This window comes from Salmo salar, chromosome ssa04 (assembly GCF_905237065.1).
Source record: "Salmo salar chromosome ssa04, Ssal_v3.1, whole genome shotgun sequence".
Lineage (NCBI taxonomy): Eukaryota > Metazoa > Chordata > Actinopteri > Salmoniformes > Salmonidae > Salmo > Salmo salar.
The window spans coordinates 44,334,293-44,352,699 of NC_059445.1; the positions used below are offsets into that span (position 1 = coordinate 44,334,293).

Genomic DNA, 18,407 nt, shown 5'->3' on the forward strand with positions numbered 1-18,407 from the left:
AACATCTGAGGGGGGCGAACTAAATAGGATTTAGCAACTAGTTACTCACACAACAAGTTTATTTTGCCAAGACTCGCAATTTAAAATACTGTGTTGGCTTAAGATACATCAGTTTAATAAACATATTGCCCATTGTGCCTTTCAGCAAATACTTTATTTTATTCAATTTACTTGTTAAGGAATATTTACAATTCAAAACATAGATATCAGTTGAAATATGAGGCATTTAATCAAATAGAGCAAGAATGGGGATTTGTTCTCGTTATTAGTGAGATTTTTGTACCTGTTTATCTGGTCGGATAGATTTGAAAGATAGATTTGAAAGAACCCTCCATCTGGCCCATAATTGAACCATGGCTGAAATTAGAAAGGAAGTGGATTCTATTAGTAGAACAGTAATTTACTTTTATTTTGTTTTTATTTTGTATCAGTCATCTGTCTATCACTTGCTATTTCCCAACTTGTCTCGTTGACTCAGAAAAAGTTTTGGTCAACTCCAAATGTGAATTGCATGCAACACAAATGTTAGGTGAAGTTCAAAAAGAAGTGGAACTCAATATTTTTGAGTTGGACCACCTTGAATGATTTACAGTGCAGCCAATAATTAGGTTTGAACTTGATGCTGAAAAACCATTTTAAAATGCCAACCCACAAGATGCCAGGTATATTCTGCTAGATCTTAGAGAACAATAGAAAGTTGACATTTAGAGCCTGGGGAAGCATACTACTGAAGCATGTTGAAGCATGTTGAAGCAATATCATGTGAACATACAACTCAATAGGAGCACAACAATTAAAACAATACTTATTTTGAAAATATTGAAGACGTCATGATGCTGCATCTCTATCCAGCTTTAATGTTACTTTTAGGTGATTTAGGCTTGTTAACAGCATTCCAACCACATCCATTTTTGTTCCCTCAGCAATGCTGATGCTATGTAAACAAAACCAAATCCTTGGGTCACTTGAGTAAAAAGCCAACAATATACAGCATATATGTAAAGTCTGTTGTATCTCGCTACTTCTGTGTTATTACAAGACATATTGTCCCCCACAAGAAAAGGACTATTAAGAGTGTTGTCTTCCTTGTCATTGTGTCTGCATGCAGGTCTGATCACCATGCAGCAAATATCATAGTCCATCAGCAGGTGGCAGCACCTTTTCTGAAGGGCTGGAATACCGGCCACTTCGACTGCTGTCTGGACATTCATTCCTGTGAGTATCCATTGGAAATCATATCCCATCAGCCCCTATGCTCAGAGTATCCTTTCACAAAGCCACCACTGTAACACTGACGAATTACAGACACGATCAGGCTATGACTGTTTTTACTCCTTGTAGTAAGAGTTACAAAACTAATAGTGTCTCAAAAGAGTGGTATTGTTGTTGCTCTCTCTGTTGATGAGGTGTCTGACTGTTTGTGTAGGTTGCTATGGTTTCTGGTGCTGTCCTTGCTTTGCCTACTCCACCTTGGGAGAGTTCAGATAGAGTACCTGTCTGCCCTTAGTGGAGCTCATGGGCCCTGCTTGGTTGGTTGCTTTTCAGGTGCCCATCTGTGTGCCACCCGCAAGTCTGTCCTAACTAGAAAAACCTAGACAACACAGCAATCAAATTCAAAATACAGAATGTAATCATTCATTTGTAAGAATGATATAAAACATTTAAAGTTTATTTTACAACTCATTCCAACCTTCCAAATATATATTCTACATCTTAAAATACTGTACTTGTACTACTATTATGCATTGCATGATTTTTTTTTGCTATTATAAAAATAGATACACTTTTGTGTACATTATTGCCATTTCCCATGACTACGATCTTGTTTCTGTTAGATGAAAGAAATGTCTGAGAGTGCTGAGAGCCCTGGTCCTGCCCAGCTGTCTGGCTCCTCCTCCCGTTGTTGCTCCTCCTTCTCACACCAGCCCCTAGTTGCCATGGCAGCAGGATCCTGGTGTTCCCTATGGATGATAGCCATTGGGTCAACATGGAGGTGCTGGTGAAGGAACTCCATGGGCGGGGCCAACAGATGACCATCATACGACAGGCTGACAGCTGGTTCGTCAGGGAGAGCTCACCACACTACACCTCAGTCACGGTGAAGCTGGAGGATACAGAGTTCGACCTCAGCCTTTTTGAGCAGGCTGTGCGTAATGTCCTGGAGGGACACAGGCCTGGTCCAGATCAGAGAGATGCCCACAGCTCCACCATCACCATTCTCTCCATTATGCTGAAGGACTGATGGCACAGCTCAAGGACTCAAGCTTTGACCTCATGCTCACAGACCTTGGCATGCATGCTGGTATCATCTTAGCGAATTTCTTCAACCATGGTCTACAGTGTGTACTGGATGAGCTTTGGAGAGGACCATTTCTCCATAGCCCCCTCTCCTATCTCGTATGTGCCTGTACCAGGCTCTGGGCTCACTGACAACATGGGTCTCCTCCAGTGGATCAATATTCCCCATAGGGAGTGACTTGCTGCCCATGCAGCAGTCAGGTGATGTGTGGCTGATGAGGGTGGACTTGTGTTTGAGTTTCTGTGGCCCAGTATGCCTAATGTGGTCTACATGAGGGGGTTCATGCAGAGCTCTGGGGAGCAGGGGGTGGTTGGGTTGTCCCTGGGCACCCTCATCTCTGCTCCAGCCTAAGGAGGTGACTGAGGCTGTCGCTGCCGCCTTCGCCCAACTGCCACAGAAGGTGGTGTGGAGTTCATGGGAGAAAAACCGTCCTCTCTAGGGAACAACACCCTTTTACTGGACGGCTCCTGCAGAATGACCTCCTGGCCACCCAAAGACCTGTGCATTTGTGGCCCATGGAGGCACCAACGGTGTCTATGAGGCCATTTACCAAGGTGTCCCTGTGCTGGGCCTGCCTCTGCTGTTTGACCAGCAGGACAACCTGTTTGCGTTTCCAAGCCAGCAGGGCGGCCCGGGTGCTGGATGCAGCCACGCTCACTGAACGGGAGTTCCTGGAGGCGCTGCAGGACGTCCTGAAGAACCCCTCTTACCAGCGCAGCATGAAGAGACTGCACTTTAAACCGAGACCAGCTTCTCCACCCCTTGGAGCGTGCTGCCTTCTGGGTGGAGCTGTCCACCTCTGTACTGAGACCTACAGCATGCTCTGGTACTCAGGGACGGAAATCCCGGGGGGGACGGGGGGGACACGACCCCCCCATCCTGGGAAAAATATGATTTGTCCCCCCCAATATATCACTGAAACATAACTATGTAATTTAAATAATATTAATAATACACAATGAAAGCAATTGTGCTGATTATAGACACTTAATAGCTCGTTTTTAAGTTTCAAAAGATTGCGACCCCCCCACCCTTTGCCTCACAATGGTTTGATCCACTGCCAGTTCCTTAGCTTGCGAGGTAATGTAGAGGTCGTATCTACTGTCTGAAAGGCACTCAATGCACGTAACTGACGTGAGGTTAATCCAGTCAATCGCGCACACACACTAGCTGAATATGCAGAGCTAGCGCGCAAATATTAACTATTAAGCTAGCTAGTACCTATTCCATTTATGTGGCGTCGTCAAAGATGGAATCTTTGCTATCGTCAATTTATTCCAAGATCAGCATGCATGTAAGTTAGTGCTTCAAAGTCCCTGTGATAAGGTTAGCGATAAACTGAACAGAACTACACTCTCTTCTACCATTGTTTTAAATATATTTAATGGTCTCGTTGCAAAAGCTAAATTGTCGCAAGGGAACTTTTATTTATATATTTTATTTCACCTTTATTTAACCCGGGTAGCAAAGATTATAGCAAACACCACTGAATTGGTGCTCGCTAGCTTTGCAAATTCAGCTATTGTTGGAAGCCAGCCAATATGAAACAAACTATTAAAATTACAAAAGGTTGCAGCATATGTTGTGTAAATGGTGAACTCATACAGCTGTCAACTCTTGTCATTTTAATCCGTTTCACATTTGCTAGCTACCTTTTAGATCGAAGCCCAAATAGAATGATAGAAGATAAGATGATAGAAGCCCATCTCCTACTGTAAATAACCTACACACTGTGTGTGTGTGTAGCCAGCCAGCCAGCCAGGTAGAAAAATGGCAGAAAAATAAAAGACGGACATCAGAGTATTTTTCAGTACACCAAAACGCATAGTAAGAACCCTAGTAGCCTAATATCTCAAAGACTAGTTGATAAAATGTTCATAAGAAAGAAATGAAATTCTAATGGAAATGTTTCACAATGATGTCATTAGGCAGAGCAGGCAACAGATGGCACACAGACAGCAGAGTTGGGGACAGATATGCAGGGACAAACTGGCAGAGACAGGGAGTCTCAGGTAAGTTTGTTGAGTCTTTGTTTGGCAACATTATGAAAGGTTCTCCATTTTTTGGACTTGTAAAATAGGAACATAATTGGAAAATGCCATGGATACCCCCACTCTCAACTTAAACTGGTGACTGAACTAAGATTTGTTAAAGGCAATGGTATTGCTGTTGTGATTAGTTGTGTAGTTTTGGGTACCGGTAGTTAGGAGTACGGCAAACACCTTATTTCTTTGGTTCCTCAATATACATTTACCATATGAAACGTAGGCTATGTGTTACAGCACTACTTTTGGTGTCCCCCTCAGGAATTGCTCTTGAGAAAATGTAATGTAATTGTCCCCTCCAAAGTTGATATCAGATTTTCGCCCCTGCTGGTACTCCTACTTCAGCATTTATGCACTGGCTCTACTACTGACCATCCCACTGGGCTCTGTAGGGGCTCTGTTCTCCTTTGTCAGAGTGCTACTCAAACGAAGGTCCAAGAAGTCAGTGCCCCATCCAGAGAACATGAAGATAGAGAACAAACCTAAAACAAAGGGATAAAAGTGGAAAACACACAACTAGATGAAAAGAAAACAGAGAAAATGTCCCATGCAGATATTAAAAAAACTGAGAAAATGTCCCATGCAGATAGGAAAAAACAGAGAAAATGTCCCATGCAGATAGGAAAAAACAGAGAAAATGTCCCATGCAGATAGGAAAAAACAGAGAAAATGTCCCATGCAGATAGGAAAAAACAGAGAAAATGTCCCATGCAGATAGGAAAAAACAGAGAAAATGTCCCATGCAGATAGGAAAAAAACGGAGAAAACCCAGATAGTGAAGAGCAAAACGTAGTAAACTGGGAGACCTGGTCCTAAGATACAGATGTTTTGATGGAGATTTAAAAAACGAAGTCAAACAAAAGTTGTACTGTATTTCTTACTCACAATTCTCTTTGGATCATATGCAAAAGGTGCTTCTACATCTGCATTGATTGCTTTTTGGGGTTTTAGGCTGGGTTTCTGTGTAAGCACTTTGTGACATCTGCTGATGTAAAAAGGGCTTTAGAAATAGATTTGATTTGATAAACAATACTGGTACATAATGCAGGTTGCATAGTGCATTGTCCCATACATTTGATTGCTGTCACTTTCAGTTGTTTGCTGAAAGAAAGCTTATCTCACCAGTGACAAAATACCTGTCTAAAAAGTACAGAGCAGCATGAAACGTGCTGAAAATAAGATTGTCTAGTATTGTTTTGTTTATGTTCTAAGACGAATCTAAAAACAAAATGATATGTAGAAACTGATACATTTGTTTTTGAGCACATGAATATAAAAAATCAGAATGGGATTTATGTGTTTTAAGTCAATTGGTGATGGCTTAACAATGCATCTAATAATATCTGAAGTGATTGTTTACTATTTCAACAGTGGCGGTCAGTGCCGTTTATGATGAGGGAGGACAATCTTTTTCTCATGAGCATGGCCTTATTTCTATTACACCGTATTGGATGACTGTCATTCATAGTCCATTCACCCAGTTCAATGTAACATCGATAGGTTTAGGCTACTACGTGATACTCTAATTTTCCCTGCACCCATCATGAAGTTGTTACAACCTAGCTTATAAATGAAAGTTTACAATGTAGTTGCACACAGGTCGAGAGAACATTTTGAGGTTACAGACAGTGACACATGGAAAGACAGTGACACATTCAATACTGCCTCTTCTAGCTGTATGTTTATCTGTGTTTTGTTCCGTTTGCTTCCATTTAAGAAATGTTTTCAACAGAATTGGTGGAATAAATACACCCCTGATCACGCATAAACACAGTTCACTTTCATAGCAGCCACTTTGCATTCCTTCTCACATCTATGCTCTCTGCTCCTCTCACATTTTCCCTTTGTTTGTGGACTTCAATGCACAACACATCAGCCTTATGTAACCAGGCGAAAAAAACTTTCCAAGCCAAACCATATCATAACCACTACACACAGCCTACATCGTTGTCACCATATTAGCTAAAGTAACGTCCTAGTCAACATAGCTAATAGAACTAATGCTTTAGAGTAAATCTGCTGCAATCATGCAGTTACGTTACAGTTACTAAGCAGTTTAGCGGTTAAACTGGCGGACCCCTGTGGCAATAAATTCATAAAACTAAAAGCTTACCTTGACTTGGAAGAGTTCCAGTGTTGTGTTGGATAGTCATAGCCAGCTAGCTAACTTAGCATCCCTCTGTTTGAGCAGGGTGTTTTGAGTAGACTAAACTAGCTAGCTGCATTTGCTAGCTAAGTGAAACTGAAAGTTTGCTTTTCCTTCATTTTTGAAGAAATTAATTTGTTCTAAACTGTTCAACTATTATTGTCTTTCTCTCTTTGAGTCATCTACTCACCACATGTTATGCACTGCAGTGCTAGCTAGCTGTAGCTTATGCTTTCAGTGCTAGATTCATTCTCTGATACTTTGATTGGGTGGACAACATGTCAGTTCATGTTGAGCATGTAGAGCATCGAGCCAGCGGGGTGGTGGCACTGGAATCCTCATCTCTCCCAAGTGGACATTCTCTCTTTCTCCCCTGACCCATCTGTCTATCTCCTCATTTGAATTCCATGCTGTCACAGTTACCAGCCCTTTCAAGCTTAACATCCTTATCATTTATCGCCCTCCAGGTTCCCTTGGAGAGTTCATCAATGAGCTTGACGCCTTGATAAGTTCCTTTCCTGAGGATGGCTCACCTCTCACAGTTCTGGGTGACTTTAACCTCCCCACGTCTACCTTCGACTCATTCCTCTATGCCTCCTTCTTTCCACTCCTCTCCTCTTTCGACCTCACCCTCTCACCTTCCCCCCCCTACTCACAAGGCAGGCAATACGCTTGACCTCATCTTTACTAGATGCTGTTCTTCCACTAATCTCATTGCAACTCCCCTCCAAGTCTCCGACCACTACCTTGTATCCTTTTCCCTCTCGCTCTCATCCAACACTTCTCACTCTCCCCCTACTCGGATGGTATTGCGCCGTCCCAACCTTCGCTCTCTCTCTCCCGCTACTCTCTCCTCTTCCATCCTATCATCTCTTCCCTCTGCTCAAACCTTCTCCAACCTATCTCCTGATTCTGCCTCCTCAACCCTCCTCTCCTCCCTCTCTGCATCCTTTGATTTCCTCTGTCCCCTATCCTCCAGGCCGGCTCGGTCCTCCCCTCCTGCTCCGTGGCTCGACGACTCACTGCGAGCTCACAGAACAGGGCTCCGGGCAGCCGAGCGGAAATGGAGGAAAACTCGCCTCCCTGCGGACCTGGCATCCTTTCACTCCCTCCTCTCTACATTTTCCTCTTCTGTCTCTGCTGCTAAAGCCACTTTCTACCACTCTAAACTCCAAGCATCTGCCTCTAACCCTAGGAAGCTCTTTGCTACCTTCTCCTCCCTCCTGAATCCTCCTCCCCCTCCCCCCCTCCTCCCTCTCTGCGGATGACTTCGTCAACCATTTTGAAAAGAAGGTTGACGACATCCGATCCTCGTTGCTAAGTCAAACGACACTGCTGGTCCTGCTCACACTGCCCTACCCTGTGCTTTGACCTCTTTCTCCCCTCTCTCTCCAGATGAAATCTCGCGTCTTGTGACGGCCGGCCGCCCAACAACCTGCCCACTTGACCCTATCCCCTCCTCTCTTCTCCAGACCATTTCCGGAGATCTTCTCCCCTACCTCACCTCGCTCATCAACGCATCCTTGACCGCTGGCTACGTCCCTTCCGTCTTCAAGAGAGCGAGAGTTGCACCCCTTCTGAAAAAAACCTACACTCGATCCCTCCGATGTCAACAACTACAGGCCAGTATCCCTTCTTTCCTTTCTCTCCAAAACTCTTGAACGCGCCGTGCTTGGCCAGCTCTCTTGCTATCTCTCTCAGAATGACCTTCTTGATCCTAATCAGTCAGGTTTCAAGACTGGGCATTCAACTGAGACTGCTCTTCTCTGTGTCACGGAGGCTCTCCGCACTGCTAAAGCTAACTCTCTCTCCTCTGCTCTCATCCTTCTAGACCTATCTGCTGCCTTTGATACCGTGAACCATCAGATCCTCCTCTCCACCCTCTCCGAGCTGGGCATCTCCGGCACCGCGCACGCTTGGATTGCGTCCTACCTGACAGGTCGCTCCTACCAGGTGGCGTGGCGAGAATCTGTCTCCGCACCACGTGCTCTCACCACTGGTGTCCCCCAGGGCTCTGTTCTTGGCCCACTCCTATTCTCGCTATACACCAAGTCACTTGGCTTTGTCATATCCTCACATGGTCTCTCATATCATTGCTACGCAGATGACACACAATTAATCTTCTCCTTTCCCCCTTCTGACAACCAGGTGGCGAATCGCATCTCTGCATGTCTGGCAGACATATCAGTGTGGATGACGGATCACCACCTCAAGCTGAACCTCGGCAAGACGGAGCTGCTCTTCCTCCCGGGGAAGGACTGCCCGTTCCATGATCTCGCCATCACGGTTGACAACTCCCTTGTGTCCTCCTCCCAGAGTGCTAAGAGCCTTGGCGTGACCCTGGACAACACCCTGTCGTTCTCCACCAACATCAAGGCGGTGACCCGATCCTGTAGGTTCATGCTCTACAACATTCGCAGAGTACGACCCTGCCTCACACAGGAAGCGGCGCAGGTCCTAATCCAGGCACTTGTCATCTCCCGTCTGGATTACTGCAACTCGCTGTTGGCTGGGCTCCCTGCCTGTGCCATTAAACCCCTACAACTCATCCAGAACGCCGCAGCCCGTCTGGTGTTCAACCTTCCCAAGTTCTCTCACGTCACCCCGCTCCTCCGCTCTCTCCACTGGCTTCCAGTCGAAGCTCGCATCCGCTACAAGACCATGGTGCTTGCCTACGGAGCTGTGAGGGGAACGGCACCTCCGTACCTTCAGGCTCTGATCAGGCCCTACACCCAAACAAGGGCACTCCGTTCATCCACCTCTGGCCTGCTCGCCTCCCTACCTCTGAGGAAGCACAGTTCCCGCTCAGCCCAGTCAAAACTGTTCGCTGCTCTGGCACCCCAATGGTGGAACAAGCTCCCTCACGACGCCAGGACAGCGGAGTCAATCACCACCTTCCGGAGACACCTGAAACCCCACCTCTTCAAGGAATACCTGGGATAGGATAAAGTAATCCTTCTAACCCCCCCCTTAAAAGATTTAGATGCACTATTGTAAAGTGGTTGTTCCACTGGATATTATAGGTGAATGCACCAATTTGTAAGTCGCTCTGGATAAGAGCGTCTGCTAAATGACTAAAATGTAAATGTAAATGCTGCAAGAGGTCTGATGAGTTGGAGGATGTCCTCTGGAAGTTGTCATAATTACTGTGTAAGTCTATGGAAGGGTGTGAGAACCAAGAGACTCTGAGGTTTTATATTGAAGTCAATGTAGCAAGAGGAGGACGGAAGCTAGCTGTCCTCCGGCTACACCATGGTGCTACCCTACGAAGTGCTGTTGAGGCTACTGTAGACCGTTCTTGCAAAACAGTGTGTTTCAATCAATTATTTGGTGACATGTGAATATATTTAGTATAGTTTTATCTAAAAAGGATAACTTTTTAAATGTTTTACTATTTTTATTTTTATGAAATTCACTGAGGAGGATGGTCCTCCCCTTCCTCCTCTGAGGAGCCTCCACTGCTACTGCATGAACATTGCTGTGTAGTCTTACTGAAAATGAAGTGTACATCGTGGTTCTCATCTCTCAGCTGCCACAACGACCACAGTCAGTTTGGTCTTTGATATCTACACCTATTTTGCATTAATCAACGTGACAGTCCACCATTACCAGTTATGTGGTAACTCATGTTGCATTCACTTGATTCCTAAGAAAAGTATCTCAATCTTTTCTTTCTCTTTCTCTCTCGTACACACACACACACACACACACACACACACACACACACACACACAGAGACACACACACACACACACACACACAAAAGACCAGTCAAAACAACGTGATTGTGGGTTGTCGAGAAAGCATGTTTAATGTTGTCGTACTCCATATTGACCGTTCAACTCTTTGTAGCATCCACAATGGCAAGAATTTCCCTCCTCTGTTGTCCTTCTGACTCTACAGTATTCATCATCTCTTACTGCATCTCCAAGGCTGAATATTGACTCCAGTATGTGTAGTAAACTGGTATATTTATGTTTACTATTATGGTACTATTAAGTTTCAATCTACGAAAGTATCCCAAGACACAGATAGGGACAACACAGTGACAGGTATACTGTATCTCCGAGCAAATCAGAGACCTGAGCACTGTCTGTAAATTGAATGTGTTTTGCAAGTAGTAATAACAGAAACTACACAATGACAAAAGAAAATAAGAACCTATGAGGCGTCTCTTTAACATTTGTTATTCCCTATTTTTTCCAGTCGTTTTGACGCCTCCAAAGATTCTTCAAGAAGAGTAGAAGAGTAGAAGTGTAGGAGAGTATGCCCTAGTTGAGGCTAATGATGTCTGTTTGAGGACACACCCTGAAGTCACACCATCCATAATGTGTGCTGGACGGATGGGGAATGGCATCTGCTTTGTTAGTCTATCACTCAGTGGAGAAATGATTGATTGATAGTTACTGAGGAGAGAAAGGCATGTATTTCTTATGCATAAAAAATACAGTGATTACAGTAATTGCGTCCAATGTATAGGTATGATACAAATGCAATGCATTTATTCTCCTTTAATTTTCCGGTGTGTGTGTTATACTGTATTTGCAGGGAGATTCTGGGGGACATCTGATTTGTCAAAATCACTGCCATTTTGCACTGGCCAGGATTTCAAGTTTTGTAAGAGACTGTGGAGCAAATCCGTCTGTCTACACCCGTGTCTCAGAGTTCAGAGATTTAATCGACAACACCATCCGACGCTTCTCTCCAGAGCAGGACTAAAACCTGAGAGGAACTCTGCTGAGTGCTATGAAATGCTTGTCTTGGCAATCCCTATGAACTTAAAACTATTCTTTTCTCTTATCTACTACTTCATTTAATATTTTTTCACTTACTTCCAGTCTCTCCATCATTGTCCCATTCCGTCCCCTTTTTCTCCCCAACTTACCATTGTTTCTTGTTAGTTTTTTTCCTCTTTTCCTCCCTTCTCTAGTTCATTCACTCTGACATATTCTACTTGTCCCTCTGTTATGCAGCATCACCTCTTAAGGTTGCTTTTATCATTACAAATTGAACTCAAATTGAATAATCAAATTACAGCAAGCATGAACTCACTCTGGTCTTAACCTTAACCACGTTTTCCACCCATTTACAAGTTCGCTATTTATGGAGAGTAAAAACATTAAATGACTGTTCAAGATTCTATGAAACAATTAAGTATTCAACGTGATTTCAGAGAAATATGACTGACTGCTATAGGGATATTTGTGTTATCCTAAAATCACCAGCAGAGGGAGACAGAGTAACACATCAGATGAGATCCCTACACTGAGCTTTCATCTTTCAGAGTCAAACATTCACTTTACCTTTATTTAACTACACAAGTCAGTTAAGAACAAATTCTTATTTACAATTACAGCTTAGGAACAGTGGGTTAACTGCCTTGTTCAGGGGTAGAACAACAGATTTTTACCTTGTCAGCTCAGGGATTCGATCTAGAAACCTTTCGGTTACTAGTCCAATGCTCTAACCACTAAGCTACCTGCCGCCCAATCTATTCATACATAGATGGCTAGCCTGGATGAAGTGTTCATACAGCATAGAGAAAAAATAAATATGGAAAAAAACACATGCAAATAAATAGATTGAAGGATGTAGAATGGAATATCGCTGTAGCTAACTGAAGATGCACACTGAGAAGGACTGTAGTCACTAATGTAAGTTTCTAATGACTCCTCTTATCTCATTATAAGCTGTCTCTCCCTCCCTCCTCCTCTCCCCTCCTACCCCCCGGTTGGTTGGAGATGATGGGAATAGCAATGAAGACGCTGCTCTCACAAATTGCTGTTTTCATTAGCTTTGTCTTAAGAGAGGGAGAGAAAGTGGGAAGGGACAAGTCCGCAAGTAGGCATACACAAACACACAGAGAGAGAGAGAGAGAGAGAGAGAGAGCGGGAGGAGGGGGAGAGAGATGGTCTTAATATCAGTTTAAGATAGCAAGGTCATTAGCCTGTATTCAAGCGATGAGGAATCCTGCAGGTCACAGAAACGTATTACAGCAGCCTACTTAGTGCTAATCAAACTGCCCTATTTGTTTGAACCATGAAGAGATTAAAACTGAAAACCAATTAGAGTAAGACACCATGATCAAACCCTTCCCTCCTAGCCTGACCATTCATATCGCCACATTAATCTTCCCTGTCACTCTCAAAACCCTTTCGCTGACTGACACACACGCACGCACACTCACACAAACACACCTCTATTTTCCTCGCTCAGTATTACACGTCTCTCAACTGTTTCCATAACAGTTAACTTGTTGTTGATTTGTTTCTCACATGAAATCCTCCTGTCTAAATTCCTTTAGGGCCGCTCACTGTCCCAAAACAAGTCATCCTTACTCCTCATTTCTCCTCTCCTCTTCAACTGCCCCCTCTCACCCCATTTCCATTCCGCTCTTCTCAAAATTCTTGCGTTGAAACAAATTGGGCTCTTCACTTCCCTAATGTGGATGGTGTCTGGTATAACGAGCCTTACGAGAGAGCGGTAAAAATAATTGACTCTAAGTCTACGTTCAGCATGTTCTCTACCATTCTTAAGCTTTGCCTACTGTCGTCCTGATTTCATTTGTTATTATGAGGAAGAGATGTGAAGATTTTTCATTTCATGTTTCATGGTCTAATAATGTGCTCGCTCTCACTCTCCGAGATATTCACAAACATTACTCCACACACAGTGTTAAATGTCATTCTCTACGTCCACCCGACTGTGCAGGTTCAGTGTTTATCACACAGAATGTAAGCCACAACACACTAACACCATTCTCTTTGTGCTTTTCAAACATATATTTTTATCAAGATCTGTTAGATTGAGTTGAAGCTTGAAATAGCTCATATCTGAGCACCTTTCTCTCACACACACCCGCATGCGCACACACACACACACGCACACACACACACACACACACACACACACACACACACACACACACACACACACACACACACACTGCACGCACACACGCCCGCACGCATGCACGCACGCACACACACACAGACTAGCTGAACAACTCAGATACTATTACTGATTATACACCAACACCAGATGAATGGTCTACACCCAAATTGGCATCCCTTAGACATAAGACCCTCCCTCTGCCTTTCTTTCTCCCTCTAGTCGTTTTCCCTTCTCTTTCTAAAACACCGGTCTTTGTCTGCTCTCTCCGTTATCCATCCTTCTTTTCTCTGGGTCGTCCTCTCCTCCTGCACTGTGTCTCGTCTCCCCCCTCTTTGTCATCGTGTGTCCCGGGGTTATGATTCTTATGATTTATAAGACCCTGCAGTCGCTCTTTTTCTCCCTCCCTCCTCTCTCTCGTTCTCTCCGTCTTCCTCTAATCGTTCATACTTGCATCCCCTCAGGCCGATCTCAGAAGTAATAATGAAAATGATTTAACCCCTATGTGGCCAACACCTCTGACCTCAGTCACACACATGCATGTACACACACACACACACACACACACACACACACACACACACACACACACACACACACACACACACACACACACACACACACACACACACACACACACTCTACTACTACTCATCTCCTACTCATCTCCTATTTAACTATAATATGAAGAGCAAAATATGCCTTATTTTGGCATAGAAAACATCAGCATTACCCCTCTTTCTTTGTAACTAACTTCCGGGTTGGGTAGGTTACTTTGTAAATGTAATCTCTTACAGTTACTAGTTACCTGTCCAAACATTTAATCAGTAACGTAACTTTTGGATTACCAAATTGTAGTAATGTAATCTGATTCATTTCTGTTACTTTTGGATGGCTTTCCCCTAAAGAGCCATATGAAGAAGACAAAAAGGATCCATCAAACACATTAGATGTGTCATCATAGTGGTCTCTGACATCATAGTGGTCTCTGACATCATAATGGTCTCTGACATCATAGTGGTCTCTGACTTGTGGTCAGACTCGCTCAGGGGTAACAAATTGGCACCTTTTTTCAACGCTGAATTGAATGTCATTTTCGAAAACAGAAAGGTGTCATTATGTACTTTTTTTTTCTTTCTTTTTTTCGCAAACATCCTTTCTGAATTAGTAATCCAAGAAGTAATCATCTAGTTTTTTTTAAGTATCTGTAATCTGATTTTTTTTGTTCTTTAAATCAGATAACATGTACTCGGTGACTCCCCAATCCTGGCTATCTTTACTGTCTCTCTGTCTGTCAGCTGCCAACTGAGGAGACCATACATATCAGGTATCCTCAGAAATGAACATTTTCCTAATTAGGAACTGTTAATTACACTTTTGGACTAATGGCCTTAATTACCAGAACATAATTTGCTTTCAGATTCACAACATACCTCCCTGATTTAGACAATGATCTGTTTAGTAAACAATACGACTTAATTGCATACATTTGCATAAACAAATGAACTAATTAATTACAATTAAGCTCATCCCGATGAGTCTGTGTACAATTAGAGTCTTCTTATCCCTGGAGTGAGACCTCACACAACACGTTACGCACAAGAGTGTGTGTGTGTGAGCACAAGATGGTGAGAAAACATAACCAATGCATTCTGTGAAGACTGACTTCGTCATTTTTCCTTTCTTTTCTCCTCCTTCCCTCTCTTGTTCTTTCGGGTTTGGAGATGGAGGGACCTCTCCCCTCCTTTTCTGTGTCGGAATTTAATATGCAACTTTTTATTGGAAAACAATTGCGCGTGCCTGCGTGAATCCTGACCGCAATATATCTGTTAGCGCCCCTAATCCGATCAGTACAGGGAGGGCTATTTATCACCGCAGATCCAGGGCATTTCAGCCTTCTTTTTATTATTTTAATATATTTCTGAGCTATTAAATCACTAAATGATGAATTAGGGCTGTCCGCCACCCTTTCACCAGCTTGACAGAAAATGATGCACTACCCAATTTGAGTGGTCATTTGGACTTTTAAAGACAAAAAATGAGCAAAGAAAAAGTCCAATACTTTTCAGTTTTCTATTTTTTTTCTTTCCCACCCCCTCTGTGCCTTTCAACTGGGTGTTTCTTAATAATACTGCTTATTTGGGCTTTATTGCCATGTTAGTGAGGGCAGCACCAAAACTATCTTCAATATTCAGCCAATTACTAAACACACACACACAAACACACACAATCTCAAGACAAATAGCACACACACACTCTGTATTTCTCTGTACTGCTTTGTTTCCTTTCACACTTGTGAATACATGCATTGATTCACTTGGTACACACCACACCATCACATCAGCATGATCTGTTCATGCTTTGATTTCAACCAGTTGAAACAACTTTTCATTTTATTGTCTGATGATGCGATTTAAACACCTTGCTGGAGATGAAGCTGAGTGTCTACATACAACCCATACTTTCCCATTCATGTTCAGACATTTCCCACAGAACAATTGTTATACATAGCTAATAAAGGTTATATCCTGCCTGTTTGGCCCTGTCCTGGGGTATCGTCGGACGGGGCCACAGTGTCTCCCGACCCCTCCTGTCTCAGCCTCCAGTATTTATGCTGCAATAGTTTACGTGTCGGGGGGCTAGGGTCAGTCTGTTATATCTGGAGTATTTCTCCTGTCTTATCCGGTGTCCTGTGTGAATTTAAGTATGCTCTCTCTAATTCTCTCTCTCTTATGCTCTCTGTCTCTTTCTTTCTCTTTCTCGGAGGGCCTGAGCCCTAGGACCCATGCCTCAGGACTACCTGACCTGATGACTCCTTGCTGTCCCCAGTCCACCTGGTCGTGCTGCTGCTCCAGTTTCAACTGTTCAGCCTGCGGCTATGGAACCCTGACCTGTTCACCGGACGTGCAACCTTGTCCCGGACTGTTTTCAACTCTCCAGAGACAGCAGGAGCGGTAGAGATACTCTGAATGATCGGCTATGAAAAGCCAACTGACATTTACTCCTGAGGTGCTGACCTGTTGCACCCTCGACAACCACTTTGATTATTATTATTTGACCCTGCTGGTCATCTTTGAACATTTGAACATCTTGGCCATGTTCTGTTATAATCTCCACCCGGCACAGCTAGAAGAGGACAGGCCACCCCTCATAGCCTGGTTCCTCTCTAGGTTTCTTCTTAGGTTCCGGCCTTTCTAGGGAGTTTTACCTAGCCACCGTGCTTCTACACCTGCATTGCTTGCTGTTTGGGGTTTTAGGCTGGGTTTCGGTACAGCACTTTGGGACATCACTTGATGTTAGAAGGGCTTTATAAATACATTTGATTGATTGATAAACTCAATTTAAGTCATCAAATGTATCATTCACATGGTCTTGTTTGCAGTACCACATTTCTGTAATTTACCGGATTCCATCATAACGTAACCCTCATCTGGTTTAACCTGCTCATTTTTGTCTAGCCTCTATAATCACTGTCATTATTAACAGACCGTTTAGTTTATGCACAGGTGGCTCCAGTGGATTTGGTTGGTTTCAAGGCCTGAGTCACTATTCAGATCATCACAAACAAGATCTTTTAAATTCTTCTTATTCTCTTCTCTCTCATTCTACTCTTTTTATTATTTCACTCTTCTCTCTCATTCTAATCTTTATTATTTCACTCGTCTGTCTGTCTGTCTGTCTGTCTGTCTGTCTGTCTGTCTGTCTGTCTGTCTGTCTGTCTGTCTGTCTGTCTGTCTGTCTGTCTGTCTGTCTGTCTGTCTGTCTGTCTGTCTGTCTGTCTGTGTAGCAGTTCTGGGATTGGGGCAGTTCTGCTCCAGCCCAGTAGAGGGCGTTGGTGTGGCCATGTCACAATGAGGGAGTCGTCCCCTGCCACCCTACTCAGGGACAGCTGTCTCTCCCCTCCGACCACCCCCAGGAGTCCTCACACCAATCAGCCCTACCCAGCCAGAATCAATTAGCACCGGGAGGGGGGTGGACGAGATGGGGGAGAGGGGGGCAAGGACCCACAGAGGACGACTGTCCCCACACATGGCCCTGTCTCTGGACACTGTCTCACTCCAGCACCCCCAAAGCCTCCACGCAGCACCTCGCCTCACTTTCCTGTGATCCAACCTCCTCTCTCTCTTTCAGTCCTCTCCCTCTCCTCCCTGATCCCTTCCATCTGTTCTCCTCGTCTCTTCCCCCTGTTCTATCACTACTGTATCTTATCTTCCCTCTCTTTTGATCTTATTTTTCTCATCCATCTTTTCAATGGTTTACAATCTCCTTATTTCATCCTTCCCCCCATCTCTGTCTTCATTAATAATGGTATGAAAGAGGAAAATATTATGAGAGGGGAGAGATGAAACTGAAGTATAGAGTCAGAGTGTGGACCTCATGAATTACCTGAGATGAGAGGAAGACTTGAGGACAGCAGAGGAGTGAACATGAGAGAGATGGCTTAAGGAACACTTGGTCTTTATTGCTGCTGAAAGTACAATTGAAACCAGTTAAAGATGTGTGTTAATAAATGTTAAATCGTCTTTCAGAGCACAGCTAGAGGGCCTGGAGTCGCCTCTCTTATTGCTTACCCATCCGCCCAGCTTCCTCCTCTTTCCATCTCTCTGTCCATCTCTGGCTCTCTCACTCCACCGTCTATCTTTCCTCTCCTCTTCCATTCTCACTTTGGCCCATCTCTCTCTCTCTCTCTCTCTCTCTCTCTCTCTCTCTCTCTCTCAGAAAGCGAGGGATGAATAATTTAGCTTGTAAAGGGACTTCCAGAATTCCTCCATATCCATTCCTTGATTTATTTTACCTCAGTAATATGTTCCTATGTGTTGCATCCCACAGTAACTGAAACGCAACTTGTATCATACATTGGTAAAGTGCAGCTTCATGAACAAGTGATAAAGTATGATAAGTGGTCAGAGCGCTGGACTCTCTCTCTCTCTCTCTCTCTCTCTCTCTCTCTCTCTCTCTCTCTCTCTCTCTCTCTCTCTCTCTCTCTCTCTCTCTCTCTCTCTCTCTCTCTCTCTCTCTCTCTCTC

The 18,407-nt window shown here is 43.9% G+C and overlaps 1 pseudogene; it reads left to right on the forward strand.

Moving 5' to 3' along the window:
* Positions 1-655: 655 nt before the first annotated feature.
* LOC106603191 (UDP-glucuronosyltransferase 2B15-like) lies at positions 656-17,488 on the forward strand (annotated as a pseudogene).
* The last annotated feature ends 919 nt before the right edge of the window (positions 17,489-18,407 follow it).